A 15,711-nucleotide genomic window follows, 5' to 3' on the forward strand; every position below is an offset into this window, starting at 1 on the left:
AAGAATCAGTACCAATAGTTACCAAACTAGTGAATGCTTTTATGGAGTGTTTTTTATGTCCAATTTATGCCTCTTGAAACCACATTCTCTTAAAGAAGCTAGCAGGTGAAGTGATCTCCCTTGTCTTCATCAAAGTGAGATAAGCCATTTTATTACACTTGCTCTGAGATAATGTCACATGATTCACAGAGACTGTCCTCTCAAGAATATCAATCACCCAAAAGTAGCCATAGTAATTTTGACCTGGAGTAGTGACATCATTTTCCGAGAAGGTGAGGTGGTGGGTGGTATAAGCCCAACAGTGAACCACAGGAGACCGCCCACTTCCCGCTTCTGTATTTCCAACTGCATGGTTATTATTGTAGCCATGATGACAAAGGTCACCTAACTTTACGGAAGTACTAACTTTAACCCACACCACATGTTTCTCTAATCTTTGCCTTAACCTGACCAGACCTAAACCACAGCATTGTCACATCATAAAACATAATTATTTTTTAACAGTGGTTTGTAATGGTTTTGAGAAGCACAGACATGATGTGGTCCTGCCTATTACTGCTGATAGGGGCACCAGATTAGATTATATGTTCTTATGTGTCGTTCTGGAGTGCATGGTCAAATGACATATTTGGTCGTTTAATTTGGACGACATTGTTGGATTCACAACAATGAAAATATATTTTTCCCACTTGTTTCAAGATGATTTTCAAACACTGTGACAGAAAATTTCACTCCGTAGCACAAGAGCTTTGGAGAGGTCATAGTTGATGGGCAGCCAACTGATGATCCATTAACTCACAGTCATTCTGAACATTCAGTTACCAGATTAATTGGATACATCAGCTGTGGGCAATTTCCTCTACTGACAGTCACCAACTTCCGGATTGGGGGCCGAGCGGCGGCTTTTGGAAGTGACGGGAAGCGATTCATCAGGATGGCTGGAGAATGCTTGATTTTACTCCGGGGACTGGAGAGCCTCTCAGAATGCAGATCCAAGTCGCCACTTTGCTGTGTGTACAATCAAGAAAACACACTCACGTATTAAACGCTCTCTCTCTTACACACACACACACACACACACACACACACACCACATTGCGTTTGCCAAGCCCAATCAACAGGACCCCTGGGGAGTGAGGAGGGGAGAACCAGATTCAATCAAGCTATTGATTTGAGGGTGTATTTGAAAATGGAGGGGAAGTGTGTACTGTATGTACACATGTGTGTATCCTCACATTCAACACCATGTCAAGGCCCACTTTTTGTCTAAAGCAACCCTACAAGTACTTCTATTTAAAGAACTATCAGCAGCTAGTGCGGCTGCAGCTGGAGAGCTCTCGTCTTCTGCACTGCAGCCGCACAGCAATTGTTACATCCTTGAGCAAAGTCCTCCAGGATCCTGTTTGAGTTAAACTGAGGCTGACACACTTCAACCCAAGCTTTGCTGAATATCAGCATTACTGCAAAACATTGCGGCGAGGGCTTCATTTACAAAAATCCACCCTCGTGTCACAGACACTGAGGGGGACATATGGATAAATGTGAACTGACAGCTGGTTTTCTGAACCTGCGGGATTGGTGTTATGATATGCTGTGTGTTCTTTTAGGACAGCCTGTCTGCTGTTTTTTGGTACTGAGACAAAAGTTGCTTGATCTGTTGTTTTGGAGCCTCCAAACTAAAGCCTGTTTTTCAATTTTTTTTCCCCTCACCTCTATAGTTTTGCCCCCAAGTCAGTGCCTACCTCACCTGGGTGCGTTTATGCAAAACTGACACTAACTGCAACTGACATCACACGATTAGCCTTCACTGTGACTCCTGTCCGACATCTGTACTGATGCATAAAACTGAGCAATAAATTTCCCTATTACCACACAACACCATCTCTGGGTATAGGGGGCAGGATGAAGTGGCAGAAAGTGTGCCATGATAAATGTTATGCCCCCCAGAATTAGACGGCAGTTTATGTATGGAGGAAGGGGAGCGAATGATCTCTTTTTACTAGTGTGCAGGTGGTGTGATAAATCTTCCACCCCTGTGGCCATTTTAAGAGCAGCTTGGCCTGTTTTCGCAGACCCTCCAGACTTGGCTCTCTGTGGAGAGGCAGGCAGGCACATCCTGAGGAGATGCAGTCTGTATATTCTTAGATTTAAATTGTATATTCAAACATTACATTCATATGGGAGCAGCACAATGCAGCATATTTATTTTACATAAAAATACCAAAATTGCTTTACAGTCTAATGCCAGAAAATGGAACTGTTGCTGTTACAAATAGCAGGCATTTGCTCTATATTTGCATTTGCTCTAAAACTATATTTTAAAGAGGACATTTGCACATTTACAGGTCTATATTTTTACTCTGGAGCTCTACTGGAATATCTTTGCATGATTTCAGTTCAAACAATTCTTTATTTATCTCATACTGGCCCTTTATGCAGCCCCTCAGTTCAGCCTCTGTCTGAAAGAGGCTGTTTTAGCTCCTGTCTCTTAAAGACCCCCCTCCCGAGGAGCCCACTCCGTTCTGATTGGCCAGCTTCCTCCAGCCCCAGAGGCTATGTCAACAAACCATGAAACAAACCGTAGTAGTAGGATTTCACTACTACTATTCTCGTTTTCACTTTTCTAATTTTTTACTTGAAATGTCAACGTCACAAATACATCCATATATGAGCCAAAATCCGATTCGAAATATGAGAGTGGACAATGCGAATAACACATGGAAAAACCTTAGCAACAGCCTTAGCAACCAAGGCTATGGAATGGACGGCTGTTTATGGGCATGTGCGACAAGTTGGTATCAGCTCTTCAGCAAGGCAGAAAAAAAAACATTGAAAATGAAGCATTCAGAGCATACGTTAACCTCAAGTTTTGGAACTTTGACCATGTTTAACATAGATATTCAACATCATAACAGTACATAAATAACAGAAAACCACAAAAATCATAATATGTCCCCTTTAAATAAAACTGTAAGCGGAGAGACTACAGGATTAAATACTGACAGTTCTTTTTATGAATACAGACAACAATATTACTTTAACAAATGCTTGTTTTCACCCTTCACGACTGATTTATGCTAGATATATTTCCAGATTTAAAGCCCATAATGCTCTGCTTTGTCAGTGTGCTGTCACAATGACATAACGGGACCTTTGCCATTTGACCCCTAAGGTGAAGGTCACATCATGATGTTCATTCAAACTGCTCCATCTTCATTAGGTATGTTCAACCTGCCAAGGATGGTGGCACAGATGTCCCAATAAAACAGTTGTCATGGAGAATAACAATGTCATCCACAAGACTTACAGCTCAGTCATTTATTTCCAGGTGTAAGAACAATGTACTTTTCTCACGCGGCATTGATTCACAAGGACTCGTTGGCATGGCAGCGTATGTTAGTCCCATTGTCTTGTTTACCTCTTTAGACTGGATACAAGGGGAAATCAATACCGCTCCCTGACAGGTCAGTAAACAGCCTGCATCCGATATTTACTGGTGTCGAGGTCCAGCGGCCCTCTCGTTTCCTTTTACCCCACCTGAGTTTAGATTTCTGCCCATCCGAGTCACTCCATCACCAGGCCTACATGCTGACATATACCCCCGTCTCCTCCTGCTGCTATCGCCCATCAGGGTGGCGGGGTCTTTAATCGATGTGGAGCCAAATGGGTTCTGGAAAAGGCCATTTAGCCTGTGCTGTTGACACTGCTGCTCAGACAAAATGATAAAGCTTCTTGTTGGAGATAAGAGGAGGCAGGGAGGATAGCAGAGACAAGGATGAAACAGCAGACATAATGGAGGATGTGGGGCAGGACCTATATACTGTATGTATTAAGTGTACATGTATGCATGTTCGTGACAGCTGTATTCCATTAAATCAAGTTTCAAAGACACATATTAATATGTAATCACAGCAGAGGCTCCTTTTTGTGCTCCTTACCACCTTGTTTTCCTAGCTCTGCCATCTATTTCCAACAAGTCCTCTAAATGAAAGGACAAAATTCGTTGTTTGTCAAATTTGTAATTTTTCAAGTCTGTCAGGCAGTCGTATGAACAGTGAAACAGGTTTTGCTCACCGTAATCATTCCTCCTGTTCTTACTGACCTTTGGAAGATTGCCTCCAAATGCACTCAGTGTAAGTGATGGGGCACAAAACCTACAGCCCTCATTTTGAGCAAGAATGTATTTTAAAAGTAGGAAATAGCAGTTGTTGTGTGATAAACTTCAACCAGTTTGGTAATTTTGCCTCAATTCAGCTTTGTCAGAGCTTGTCTGTGTTATTGTTATTTTATAGTGCATGGTTGAGTGCTATTAGTGTCAACATCATGTCACTCCCTGCTGACTGTCAATCAACTGACACCCACAGGAATAAATATAAATCTCCCCCAGGAAAGAATCCCTTAAAACCATGTTGCAGCAAACTTTATTTTCGAGCACACATCTCATTTGGGACATTGTTGTTGTCAAGACAGCTGCCTACTAGCTAGGTGCCATGTGAGCAACTGCGATCTGAGACTATAATGCAGGCAGCATAGCACCAGTCATGGTTTCTTATGACAGGGATGGCATGGGGGATAGTGTTGTTTACTTTGATAACCCTAACCCTGGAGGTTGGAGATGTGTCCAAAATATACTACTGTACGGTTATATCCAACACCTCCCTTGTTGGCTCCTTTTTTTTTTCTTCCTTTCCTGCTTTGCCATCTTTAAAGTCTTCTGACAAAAAACAAAAAGAAAAACTGACAAACAAAAAAATGATACAGACGGATTTTTATTAAACAAGGATCTCACAATTGGCTGCCATATTTGGGACTAAACCTCCTAGGAAGATGGTGAGGCCCCTATCCGAAGAAAATTACAAGACAGAAAAAGTAAAATGTCCAAGCAATGCCAGTGACAAACAATGACCGCAAGCTGAACTTTTAAAAATAGCACCTTCTCTCTTCCATCGTCACTCACATGACCACACATGTTAAACCATTCAAGTCACTGAGATGTCAGCGCCACTCGTATAAGGGCAGGGATCATCACAGTTATTATCATGGGTCAGCGAATCACCCTCTGCTGTGAGGATGCAACGGAAATGCAGATGAACGCAGCATAGCACGGCACGCTATGACATTTGTATTTTTAAAATGATGAAGTGCAAGAAAAAGTTCAAGCAGAAGGAAGGAAAGTATGATTTCATTGCTGTCTGAATAAAGAATAAACAGAGAGTATATCAGGAGCTGATTTGATAAGATTTAATTTGGATAAGAACAGTGCTTGCACACATTCATAATGCATATATAGGTCTTTTTTGGGTCTACAGTAAAAATTAGGTCGTACCATTGGTATGATGGTATCAACTGTATATATATCAAAGTATCAGAGGTTGAAAGGGCAAGTGAGTGGGAGAAAGAAAAGGAGACGAGCTAAGCAAAAAGCCTTACGCAGACAGAGAACACACTCTGTTGGGGGAGTTTGAGTGTGAGGATGGAGCATCTGCTCCTGCCCACTGGGCCTCCCAGCTAGTGCAAGCAAACACTCACACTCTCACACACACACACACGCACACATATGCACACACACGCTCAGAACCAAACTGCTGCTGATTCTAATGAGGCCAAGGCCTGCTGGGCAGCAGTACGGCTGTTCCAGCCTGTCTCTGGCTCTCTGATTCTTGTCCCAAAGCTCCTTGCACGTCATCCACTGTTTCACACCATCCGCACTGCTTTACACTCAACAGCTTCCTCCCGGCGTTGCCTCTACAGAGTGGCTTCATACTAATACAATAAACAAGACTGGACTAGAATAAAAAAAATGCAAATGAAGAAAGATATTGTTTGCTTTCTTTCCACTTCACCCATTATTGTTCTACTGTATATCAAAACAACTTTAAGTAAATTCAATTATTGCACTCATATCATAACCATTTACCAAAGAAAGAAAAATAAATGTCTAAACATCTTATGGCTCATGAAGTGAGTATGTATTATATATATTTATATATATATAGTATATATGTCTGACAAACCCATTAATATAAATAATTTGAAGCCAAATGGGGACACTGCCTGTGTTGTTGCACTAGCAAATCCTTCTGGAGCTTCCACACACGTTCTGTCCTCCTGCTGCAGTTTTTCTCTGGCCAATGAGATTAAGTATACCAGAGGAAGCATATGGCTGTCTGCTTCCCCCCCCCAAAATGACAAAAAGCACAATTTAAGATCACATTTTTGAATTATTAAATCTTTTTCTTATCCTATAGATATATAATCTCTCCCATTTAAATTAGATATTAAACCTGTCTGTAAAGTGGATTGCATGCTAATATCCCAAACATCACATTAAGACAAAATGAGATGCATTTGCTGATTTCAAGAACCAATTTCTTCTCTTTGTTCTTTTTTAGCATTGGTTAAAGGAATCACTGTAAAAGCTATTTATCTAAGTAAGTGAGATATTCATATATTTAGATTTAAAATTAATTAATTAATTAAAAATCAGTTGGATTTAAGGCTGCACCCAGCTGTGGAGGAGCGTGTGAGGATGCAGCAGGGGGTCCTGTGAGCCTCTGTTACAACCTCCTGGTGAAGCTGCTCACCATCAGGTGTAAAGAAGCAGAACAATTAATGTTTTAAACCCCTAAATTGAGCTGGAATAAAAGCCAAATAACCCTGTTGACAAAACAACCTGACCTCAGTGTCAATTTAATAACTGTTCTGGGACATTTGATCATATGACATGATCTTCATCATCAGGTTAATTGTTTATATCAAGTTGTTTTTTTGTTTTTTTTTACTAGTTTCATGGTCAGTTTTTTAGTGGTCTGATTTATATGCTAGTTTTGAAAAAAATTGCTTAGCAGATTGTTTTGAATGATGCTGGCAGATTTATTTGGACTACAGCACTGAAAAAATAATTAACAAAATTAATTAATTTTTTTTTTCTTCCTCAGTTATCAGCGCTCCTTCGGCGGGTATCCCATTTGCAGACCCACGGATGTGTTGCGATGTTTGCATCACTTGGGCCCATCCTCTCCAAACTCCTGCTCATTCAACCTTTTTGAGTCTTCTTTGTCACTCACTATTCATTCACTCCAACTCTCTTTGCTTCTCTGTCTCGGGGTCTCTCCATCTCCAACAGGAGGGATAAGCTCTAACAAATCTGCCTAAAGCCTTTGCCGGGCTGATGGTCTCACAGGAATGATACCTATTCCCTCTCATTTCAAACGACACTAATGGCATATACAGATTATTGTATTTGTGTTTGTGTGTGTGTGTGTGTGTGTGTGTGTGTGTGTGTGTGTGTGTGGTGGGTGGGGAGTGCACAGTCATGTCTATGTGTATTTTAATCCAACTTCTGAACAGTCTTTATCATTTCAGGTCACTCAGAAGGAAACTCAGCGTGTGCTTTTACCCTTCTACCTATCAGCATGAGCTACCACACAATTCAAAAACACTTTGTAAAGACCTTTTGATTCATTATGAACTGACTCAGCTTTGACGCAGGTGAAGCATTATTTCACTTACGTATTTATTGTCATTGTCATTTGATAATTTCATATTTGTCAAATATGTGGATTTCTAATCCCTGCTCACTCTCCTTTTTGTCTGACAGCATGGCACCAGTCTGCTTTTGCAGACGGTTGTTGAGGCTCAGCTATTTTTAAAGTGATAATAAAACCACAGAAATAGGAAGACCTGGAATGTCAGAATGGTAAAGAACAGGAGGGGACAAAGTCATCAAAAATATCCCCAAGGAGTCGTCTCATCCTTTATTTCAAGCCCCGTAGCTAAACTAATATAGTGAAACGATCTAAGATGGCCCTTTATTTCTCAAGCTCATCTTCTGGGTCCGTGTGTGTGTGTGCATGCACATGAGTGTACCCTTGTGAGAGGAAGAGGTGAAAATGGCACTCTATTGGTTTCAGCATTTTGTCCAAAAATTCCTTTCCTGCAGGAGATTATACTTTGCTAACCTCACACAATGGAACACCATGGAAACATTATCATGACAAGTTGTTGCTGACGTCTGTTGATTTCCTGGTATCCAAATCATCAGATATAATTTAGAACAGTTTAAGCTAAGTTAACTTTGAGGGAAATTGTCATGGTCCTGGTCTGATTGTGTTTTCTGGGTTTTGGTTGTCTGTTTGCTCTGTGTGTCCCTCTTTTGTTCCTGTACTCCTCCCCAGCCTGCTTTTGCCTTCACACCTGCCCTGCATCATCCGCGTCAGCCCTGCCCTACTCCATTTGTTCTCCCAGCCAATCAGCTCCCTGCCTGTTCCTCCTGCCCAGTCACCTGTTCCCTATTCCCTCGTTAGTTCTGTCTGTATTTAAGTCCAGTTTTCAGTTCGGTATTTGTTTAATCATCTGTTCATTTCCCCTTTTCCTGACCTACAGTTTTTGTCAGTTACAATGAATAGCTGTGCTTTAGATCCTTTCTGCTGTCTCTTGCACGTGGATCCACCTGGCTTCACTGCGACAGGAAATATGGTGAAAGATTCATAAACGAGAGCAAGAGAGACGATTATCAGAAGCTAACCAATGCATCTGTCATCTCTTTGAAGTGCATGAAAAGCTGGATGTATCCATCTGCAGCTTGGCTGGCCATGTTCTTGTTGTATCGGGTCAGATGATAATTACATTGTGTGTGTATGTGTGTTGGGGGGGCTGGGCTGGATGGCTTATTGCTGGCGTCATTGCTCTGGTAGAGGTCGTCTACTATTAATTTGATCTTTGACAGAGATAGATTGAAAGTCATAATGTTGGATATTACAATAGAAACTCACATTTGCTAAACTGATGTCTTTTTGCTACAACATCTGAAATATCGGCAGGCGATTAAGCAGCAAATCATCAACCAAAGGCATTCCTCCTCCACCAGAGAATACACATTTGTCGTTGGACCAGGTGCTATTTGTGCATCTAATACATGACATGCCTTCCAGCAGTGCAATGAATTTAAATCCACTTCCTTCAGTAGCTTCACGTCCAGCTGAGGCTCGCTCTGCCTGCTCCGACCTCATGAGCTTCTTGAAAAATATTTTGCGTGTTCTCTGTGGGTCCACATTAGCACCTCAGCTTCCTCTCACAGACATGGCTATCAGGTGGGTTGTGGAAGAATCTACACTGCTCACAATCTGAGATTTTGTCAGTCTGTGTGTTGGCCTTGGCAACTAGTTGAAATAGGCTCTCCTTTATGTGAGTAAGGACCACATCTGTCAAGGTGTTATGGTGGTTACTCCATACATGCCTATAGTGCAGGGGTTGATTTAAACTGTAGTTAAGCGTTGTGTTTAGCTTCCCTGCAACACAAGATAACTGTTATTTGGCAGTGCTGTGTATACCTGAAGTAATTGTATATATATTCTGTGTCTGAATTGTTGGAACATTCTACATATTTTTTTTACTGAATACCACTTTATTAGTGGATGAAATCAGACTCATTTCCCTGTGTAATAGAGGACATAGATATTTGTTGGTTTGCTTTCTAGTTCTAAAAACATATTTTATCATGAAATTGTTAAACTTTAAACCCTGTCTCCACAAATTACATTTATATCATTTGTTTTGCCAAAAATATTTGGGGAAAAAGTAATTACTGCCTGAAGGATTATGGTTAGTGGCAACATTTTTTGAGGTGTAGGAAGTGACATTTTTGTGTGTGTGTGTGTGCGCCATATTCAAGTTGCAAGAGGGCGTACGGAGTGTTTGAGTCCCACATTTTGTTAGGTTTACGCAATAAAAACTCTTTGGTTCAGGTTAAGGGAAGACTGTGGTCTCGGTTAAGTGTTAAAAAAGTAAACACATCCTGTCTCAAACCTCAAGTCACTTTTTCCGCATGATCATTCCTTCCCCACATTTGGTTTCTGTTGCAAACTAGTATATAAACATAATTTCTAGGACACAGGGTTGGAATTTGAATTTGTTGTTGTCCTTTATGTTGTTACACACTGTACAACAGGGCAGAAACAATCATGATTTGATCTTTTAAGGGTCATCAGTTGTACATTTTAAATTCCGTATCATTGTGATGCATGTGTATAGCTTTCACTAACTAAATTTTCACCCACTAAATTCGCATATACTCTGTGTAGATGGGACGATTTATAAATGTTAATTTGTCCAAATTAACAACTAATTCAACTGGTTCATGTTGTCTTCATTATCAACCAACACTATGCATTAAAAACATGCTGAAAATCCTTTCACATATCCATGTAGCCTTTGATGTGATGCTGCAATAGGGCTGTCACGCCTGACACAGTCACACCAATCAGAATTAAGTGTGTAAACCACTTACTCTGTTAAAGACACAGACAAACCACTTAACATCACTTATAGGACCGAGAGGGTTAACATTTGGCTGCAAGTCTACCTCAAAAACAAAGACAAACTACAGTAGAAATTATGTGAACAAGAGGTCACAGAAGCTGTGGCGGTTTCATGTGGGAGCTCGGTATAAAGGTCTGGTCTCTCATCCTCAACCCTGTCTCCATGAGTCAGTCGTGTGTCTCTCCCTGAATTCAGCTCCTACTGCACCTCTGCCTGCCTTTACTGCTGTCACTGCATATCAGCCTTGTGTTAACATCTCGATTCAACATTCCTGACTCTGTTCACCCACTCATGGGGCAGAAAAAAAATAAAGAAAAAGACAGGAAGTAGCCAAGGAACCAAGAGGAAAGATAGCTAAAAAGCAAAAGCAATGTTAGAAACGCCAGCGGTGGCCAGAAAATCAGTGATAAGAATCAGAATTCCAACCAGAAAAAAAAATTGCACAGTGAAACAGGCTATTAAAGTAAAGATATGTATTGAAAAATGTTAATAACATATAATTATACACACAAGTAAAGAGAATATTTTTGATCCATCTTATCTTGTACAACATGTTACATTTACTAAAGTACAGTTTTTTGCAGATATATTGGTTTATTAGACACCAAAATCTCACTGATGACAAGCCATATATAAGTGTTTAGAGAACCACGTTTTCACGTAAATCTCACCACTGAACTGGACCTTTTAAGCACTCCTTCACTTGCAGAATGCACCTAGAAAGCAGCACCAGTCGCTGTCTGATTGCATAATTAGCTGCTGCCTTAGTAAATCAGATGCTAATTGCACGCAAATTGCAACTGCAAATAGAATGAATGCTTTTCTGGCACCAAGTCCTACCACATCCATCAATAAGCGCACCCGTCTAATAGTCAGTATGATCCAGTCACCAAAGACCATAACAGTTAGGGTTCTACCTCATTGCCTCATTCTGCTTTATTGGCTGGGTAGAATTATTGAACGACACACAACATAGTCCTAATAGTTCTTCTTCCTTAAAAGTTTACAATGCAGGATTTGTCGGTTGATGTCGGCTCAACCAGAGTTAGCTGCAAGCAGAGGGAGAGAGAGAGAGCAGCGGTGGTTGACGGAGCTAGAGAGTGAATGAAGAGAGTGAGCAGCACTGGCAAGAACATAGCCGTGAATCAGATAAACATTACTTCCTGATGGTTTCACGATGGGTAGTTCTAAAGCACAAATAAACACGTCCACACCTCCGAACAACCCTGCGGGAAGGTGTGGCATTGCTGGATTTTGTGTGAATGTAGAGCTTCATCTGGTCCGCTGTGGCCTCTCTGCTCTGTGTGTGTGTAGCTCAGCCCCGCCCTCGATCAAGCAGACACTCAGACCTGCCGCTCTTTGTACATCCATGACATAGAGACAGAGAGCAGAGCGGGGCAGAGGAGAGAGACAGAGACAGTGATGTAACCTGATCACTACACTTCAAGTTCCGACCTCACATCCTGTGTGCTGTCATTGGCACAGGGATACACACCCGGAATATACACGGGATACATACACGGAAGCATCCCGAACACAGCAAAATAATGAGAAAATAATAAAATACAGGTAGAGGGTAGAGCCTCTGTAGATAAATACACCGCCACACACTTCTAGTGGGTCATAAGCAATGACTGAGAGAGATTATTTTTGTATGAGTCTATAGATTTTTTTCTAGGAAAATACTGCATAGTGCACCTTTAAGCTTGGCACCCTGAAAGTGTTGCCTAGAATACAGGAGTTTGTATGTTTTATGCAAAATGTTGTTTAAAATGTTGGTCCAAACCACAGACCAATTATAGACTCAAACCATATACTGTAAGTAACTACTAACTTTACAACTTAAATGTGTAATGAAAAACAACAACACCCATCGAAAATGTATTAAAACTTTTCTGAAACCCAACAATCACCAAGAACTACAAAAATGGCAACCTGTTAAATATTGAACACTAAAATTAAGCCTATGCCACCATTTCTTCAAAAACACTTTTCAGTGTGCATACATAATAAAATGATATGACAACACAGTATTTCCCCTGTATGTGTAAGCAAATTATGTATTTTATTTTAATTTTATTTATTTTATCATTTTCTATCTCTTTATTAAAACTTAGTTTTAGGTTCAAAAACATTCTTCTACTGTACTTTCATGCTTCCTCTTTAGTCGTCCCAGTATCTCTGTCATCCAACACCTCGTTTTCAGTGCAGGTGTTAATCTGTTAGTTAGCAGGATATCTCAAACAGCACTTCACATGTAAAATTTGCTGGAAAGTTAGGCCAAAACCCAAGGAACAAAGGATACATATTCATTCCAGAGAGTGAAACCGCAGTCCCTCAACATGCACGTCCAACCAGAAGAATTTGAGTGGATACCAAAAATAAAATCTCTAAAATGTTAAATTTTTTAAAATTACATTAAGTTCTGATGCTGGTTCAGGGCCTTCTGCACACTGAGTGGAGAAATAATAAGTCAATTTTTCTTTCATCCAATAGTAATCCAATTTAATGTATTCCATTTAGAAATGCTAGAATCAGCCAAACAGTATGTGTTAAGTTTTATTTAATTGTACAGTACAAACTCCCTCAGTGCTCAAATTTTCCATAAGTAGCCATAAGTGGTTACTGTACTCAAAGCACTAATATTCCCATAGAGGTTTTGGGTATTCTCCATAATACATGGCCACCATCAGTCAATGCAGCATGACTATCTATCACTAGGTTTATTTTGACGCAGTTTTCGATTCATATTCATATTAAATTCTTATAACATTTTCTATTAAGAAAATAACAAATTTAGAGGACTGTGCAATTTTTGCAGAGAGATTTGCATATATATGGGTTCTTTCTAGTTTGATAAATATTGTGAAGCACTATTGTGTTTCATCTGTGTGTATGAAGTACGAGGATTAAAATATTTTCCTCACTCTCCATGACAATTGCTTGGCTGTCTAATCACTGCAGTGCCGGTAACATCATCAAAAAGCGCAGCTACCTCAACATTGGAATGTGTGTTTTATGTAATGGTGTCAGCAACACATGACAGATTTAACCACATTAGTTTCCTTTTCTAGCAGGACTCATATAAATGTGGCAAGTGTCCCCACAATGAAGTGGGGAGCAGCTTGTTTAATAAGTCCTCCATTCCAACCAAGATATGGGATGAGTGTTAATGAGAGATCTGTTATCTCTATTGGCCATTAGCCTTACTGTGTGAAGTCATTAGAGGATGTAATTAACTCCTATTGTACTAGAGATGGGTCGTTAGCAAACGAGTCTAAGAAGCATGTAGCATCACCGTGATTTTTCCGCTTATGATGGTGACCTACATGGGGTGAGAAGTTAAACACGCTTTGTTGTGAGACTGTGTTGATGCTGTGTTTACAGAATTATGTTTTTATGAACAGAATGCAGATGAAGCACATTGTTTCCTTACTTCATATGCAAACCCAGCATCGCACAGACATTTATCACTTTACAGGAGTGATTGTATGGAGAAAGAATAGTCCTTTTGTGAGTCACAGATATGGAAAACAATTAAAATGCCTGTCCACATCTTATGCATGGCTGCATTTATTCAACTCAGTTTAGCTCAAGAATGCTCCTTATTTCTCTCTGTCTCCAGAGAACCTACAGTCAGAGTGCAGAGAGTATATCAAAATTGATAGGTGTTTTATTGTTTTCTCTTACCTTGTATTGTTCCTGCACTGGTATGTCTGACATTGTTTACATTTTGCACAGGGGAGCTCACTGGGATGCCACCTCAGTTTAGATATAGTAACTACGAGATTCTTTCATACAGTGGAAATTTGAGACTTTGCTGTTACAGTAAGTCATACAGGGGATCTATTTATTGTTTTCCGTTGTATCTAGATGATAAATCTTTGATGGGCCCATTGAAATCATCCTGCTGCGAGAATGTAATAAAACCCCAAACATCCTGGCAAGTGAGCTGAGGCTGAGTATTTGTACAACGAGCCACTCCTTGTCAGACAGCTCCCTGAAGCCACATCGAGCAAGACACATAGTCAGAAGGCAAGTCAGTCAAGGTGCTCACAGGTAGATTTATGCCAAAATTCTCTCACTCTGCCAATGATAGCAAAAAATGAAGAAATGGTCCTTTGATGTGTTTTGCTGGTTGCAACACGGTTTCATCTAAAGGAGAGGATCTTTGAGGGATTTTTTTTTTTGTTTGTGCTGGGTTTAGCACAGGAGGTTGGTGTGTGATAGAGATATTACATGGATTATGAACCTATTCATATGTAGTAAACCTAGTCTCAGGTTGACTTGTTTTAGGGGGATGAAATCAGCATTTAAAGGATTGTTCCAGTTCATTACAACTCGGGTCTTATATTTGTAACTTTGGCCATCATTCAGTAATAATAAATCGCACTTCCCAAGTTAATTGCTGAGATCATAACACAGTGCAACGGTTAAAAAGGTCAGGGCAGGAAGCACAAGCTGTAGTAAAATCAGAAAGGTTTAAAACCAACACCCGGGTTAGCCAAAATCTGGCTAAGCTGTTGGCTAGTTTACAACCTCTCTGATCATCTGACAACTCATGTCTTACCTCTGTGAAACTTTTCTTTGCTATGTCACCATGTTCTCAAATCTCAGCAATTACTTTGGTGAGCACAGTGTTATCATCACTGATATAAATGATGAACAAACCAACAGATATAAATTGGTCTAAACCGGAATTATCCTTAAATTGGATGTACATTTTCAAAGATGAAAATTTGCATTCAGTTCTACCTTTCTCATAAAAAGTCACAGGAAATTCCTTGTGTTGGTCCACCACTCTTGAGACATTACTCATCCATATAAATACAGGTCTGTCTCTCATACCAACTGCTGAGTTTTCTTCCACAAAGCTTTCAGATTTAGGTGCTTTCAGGGCATCTGTGCTTATACTGTACAGTTTTTTATGTCCATGGCAGCAGATGGAAATATTTTATTTGTTACATTCTGCCCTTGAACTTGGGTTTAACACATTTCTTTGCACATGCATTTCCAAATATGTGTGTCTTTTCAGTTTGTGTTTTAATGCACTAAATAGTAATTGTTTATTTGTCTCTACATGATATCTAAATCAGTAACATATGAAGCAATAATATTCTTGTTTTATTATCAACAAAGTACATCACATTTTCTGTCATAAAGTCTTCGCTCCACACGCCGTTGACTGCACCAATAAAAGTCCTCATCTTCCACAGATGGACAATAAATTCCACCAGACTATCAGCTCCCAAATCAAAGTGTCACTATATTTGACTTCAGAGACACACATTTGCATGTAGAATGTGTGTGCTGCAGTAGTTTATCTTCTAGGTTTTCCCAGTTGATCGACCGGTCATCTGGGTAGATTACATGTCTGATCTCTGCGTTGAT

This window comes from Thunnus thynnus, chromosome 3, assembly GCF_963924715.1.
Source record: "Thunnus thynnus chromosome 3, fThuThy2.1, whole genome shotgun sequence".
Lineage (NCBI taxonomy): Eukaryota > Metazoa > Chordata > Actinopteri > Scombriformes > Scombridae > Thunnus > Thunnus thynnus.